Source organism: Leptonychotes weddellii, chromosome X, assembly GCF_054177405.1.
Source record: "Leptonychotes weddellii isolate Sample4059 chromosome X, ASM5417740v2, whole genome shotgun sequence".
NCBI lineage: Eukaryota > Metazoa > Chordata > Mammalia > Carnivora > Phocidae > Leptonychotes > Leptonychotes weddellii.
Window position 1 is genome coordinate 49,949,630 of NC_138385.1, and position 4,190 is coordinate 49,953,819.

Genomic DNA, 4,190 nt, shown 5'->3' on the forward strand with positions numbered 1-4,190 from the left:
GGAGGGGGGTGGGAGGATGCGTTAGCCTGGTGATGGGTATTAAAAGGGCATGTTCTGTATGGAGCACTGGGTATTATATGTAAACAATGAATTATGGAACACTACATCAAAAACTAATGATGTAATGTATGGTGATTAACATAACATAATAAAAAAAAAGAAATCTGAAATAAACAACCTAAACTTACACTTAAAGGAGGTAGAAAAAGAACAACAAACAAAGCCTAAAACCAGCAGAAGGGAACTAAAGATTAGAGCAGTAATAAATGATATAGAAACTAAATAACAATAGAACAAATCAATGAAACCAGGAGCTGGTCCTTTAAAAAAAAAGGAAAAATTAATAATCCTCTAGTCAGACTTACCAAAAAGAAAAGAGAACACAAATAAAATCATAAATGAGAGGAGAGATTAAAACCAACACCTCATAAATACAGTTATAATATTATGAACAATTGTATGTCAACTAATTAGAAAACAACTTTAAAATTATTACCATCTATCTTTAGATTTTTCCTCTATAATTTAACTCAATATAATTATTTGCCACTTGTGCCTAAATAACTTTTCCATAAATCACACAATGATGCTTTGCTTCACCATCTGTAAGTCTTCTAATAGTAGTTACAGTCTTCTCACCTTTCCCTTTTGGACTCCCCTTCAAACTAAATTTCTAGAAACTGGATACTTGGGCTAGATTTTGGGCCACTTTTTTTCAGAGTGATTTTTTTGTATTCTGCATCCCATTAGAAAAATCTGTCTCTACTCATCAAAAACAGACATATGTTTACTATGGACTCTTGGGGCAGAGAAAGTTTCAAATGTATAGGGTAAGTTCTATTATCAAATTCCTTTTATCCTCAGTGTGGTTAAGACTGTGTTAGATGATTTTTTTTTTTATTATTCCTTTGGAAACCAAATTCCATTGAATGTGTTATTTTGAATTATTGTTATTCTTTACTCATCTTTATAAATATAATGTTTAGGGAGAGTATCTGTGAATCCTACAAACTCAATATGCAAACTTTAGTAGACTTTAGCTTTCCTCAGCCTTTAATCCACAATAAATATTTTCACTCCTAAATCCATTCCTCAGAGATGAAATCTGTGCTCCTCAATATAACTTTCAATGTCATCCAGATTTACATTTACACTTTTTCAAGTTTTTATTTAAATTCCAGTTAGTTAACAGACAGTATAATATTAGTTTCTGGTGTAGAATTTACTGATTCATCACTTACGTACAACACACAGTGCTCATCACAAAAAGTGCCCTCCTTAATACCCATTACCCATTTAACTGATCCCCCTGCCCAGCTCCCCTCCAGCAACATCTGTTTATTCTTTATAGTTCAGAGTCTGTTTTATGGTTTGCCTCTCTTTCTTGCCCCTATGTTCATCTGTTTTCTTTCCATTCCATTGTATATATATTCGATGGATATTTGGGCTCTTTCCATAATTTCGCTATTGTTGATAATGCTACTGTAAACATTGGGGTACATGTATCCCTTCAAATCAGTATTTTTGTACCATTTGGGTAAATATCTGGAAGTGCAATTGCTGGATCCTAGGGCAGATCTATTTTTAACTTTTTGAGGAAGTTCCATATTATTTTCCAGAGTGGCTGCACAAGTTTGCATCCCTACCAAGAGTATAAGAGGGTTCCCCTTTCTCCCCATCCTTGCCAACACCTGTTGTTTCCTGTGTTGTTTATGTTAGCCATTTTGACTGGTATGAGGTGTTATCTCATTTTAGTTTTGATTTCTGTTTCCTTGATTATGAGGGAGGTTGAGCATCTTCTCATGTGTCAGTTATCCATCTGTATGTCATCTTTGGAAAAATGTCTATTCATGTCTTCTGCCCATTTTTTAACTGGATATTTGGTTTTGTGAGTGTTGAATTTTATAAGTTCTTTATAGATTTTGGATACTAACCCCTTATCAGATATGGCATTTGCAAATATCTTCTCCCATTCCAAAGGTTGCCTTTTAGTTTTGTTGTTTCCTTCAACGCACTCAATATTTTTATTTGGATTAAGGTCCAATAGTTTATTTTTGCTTTTGCTTCCCTTGCCTCTGGAGACATATCTGGTAAGAAGTTGCTAAGGCAGATGTCAAAGAGATTACTGCCTGTGTTCTCCTCTAGCATTTTGATGGCTTCCTGTCTCACATTTATGTCTTTCATCCATTTCATCCAAAAGATGTTGAGCATCATTTCATGTGTCTGTATATCCTCTTTGGAAAATCAAATCACCACATGTGCACTTTAAATATATATATATATAAAATTTTATCTGCCAATTATACCTTGATAAAGCCAAAAAATGATATTTTAAAATTGTAATAGCCAACAAATTAATAACTTTAAGCAATTTTGAATATTGTTACTAACAGTGTATTGTTTTTACTAGCGTATTAAATAAAACAGCTTATCATTGTTATATATAGATCCAGATTATTTCAGTATGGTTTATGAAAGTGCACCAGTTTCTTTCTTTTGCATGTAGCTGTCCAGTTTACCCAGCACCATTTGTTGAAGAGACTTTTTTCCATTAGATATTTTTTCCTGCTTTGTCAAAGATTAGTTGGCCATATAGTTGTGGGTTCATTTCTGGGTTTTCCATTCTGTTCCATTGATCTATGTGTCTATTTTTGTGCCAGTACCACACTGTTTTGATCACTACAACTTTGCAATATAGCTTGATGTCCAGAATTGTGATGCCTCCAGCTTTGCTTTTCTACGTCAAGATTGCTTTTGCTATTTGGGATCTTTTGTGGTTCATTCTTTTTGATTGCTGAGTAATATTCCATTATGAAATATATATATATATATATATATATATATATATATTCCTTTTGTGATTAATTTTTTTGATGGCTGAGCAATATTCCATTAGATAGATCGATAGATGATAGATAGATGATAGATAGATAGTAGATAGATAGATAGATAGATAGATGATAGATAGATAGATAGGTATCACATCTTCTTTATCCATTCATCTGTCAATGGACATCTGGGCTCTTCCCATAATTTGGTTATTGTGGGCATTGCTGCTGTAAACATCAGGCTGTTTTTTTCCCTTTGAACTACTGTTTTTGTATTCTTTGGGCAAATACCCAGTACTGCAGTTGCTGGATCATAGGGTAGTTGTGTTTTTCACCTTTTGAGGAACCTCCATATTGTTTTCCAGAGTGGCTGCACCATGTCGCATTCTCACCAACAGTACAAGAGGGTTTCCCTTTCTCCACATGCTTGTCAATACCCATTGTTTCTTGTGTTCTTGATTTTAGCCATTCTGACAGGTGTTAGGTGATATTGAATTGTAGTTCTGATTTGTATTACCCTGATGATCACTGATGTTGAACATCTTTTCATGTGTCTGTATATTCTCTTTGGAAAATCAAATCACATGTGCACTTTAAATATATATATATATATATATATATATATAATTTTATCTGTCAATTATACCTTGATGAAGCCAAAAAAATGATATTTTAAAGTTGTAATAGCTAACAAATTGATTAACAACTTTAAGCAATTTTGAATATTGTTACTAATGACGTATTGTTTTTACTAGCATATTAAATAAAACAGCTTATCATTGTTATATATAGATGCAGATTATTTAAATAACTTAAGATTTGATATCCACTATCATCATTTATTTTGTAATAAATTTTATTTTTTTATTCTGTTCAGTTAGCCACTGTATAGTACATCATTAGTTTTTGATATAGTGTTCAATGATTCATTGGCCACAGCAACTTCTTTCAAGACACATCGCCAAATGTAAGGGAAACAAAAGGGAAAATGAACTTTTAGGACTTCATCAAGATAAAAAGCTTCTGCACAGCAAAGGAAACAGTCAGCAAAACTAAGAGCCAACCCACAGAATGTGACAAGATATTTGCAAATGACATAACAGATAAAGGGGTGGTATCCGAGATCTATAAAGAACTTCTCCAACTCAACACCCAAAAAACAAATAATCAAGTCAAAAAATGGGCAGACGACATGAACAGACATTTCTCTAAAGAAGACATACAAATGGCTAACAGACACATGAAAAAATGTACAACATCACTAACCATCATAGAAATACAAATCAAAACCACAATGAGATACCACCTTACACCAGTTAGAATGGCAAATATTAACAAAACAGGAAAAAAAAATGTTGGTGA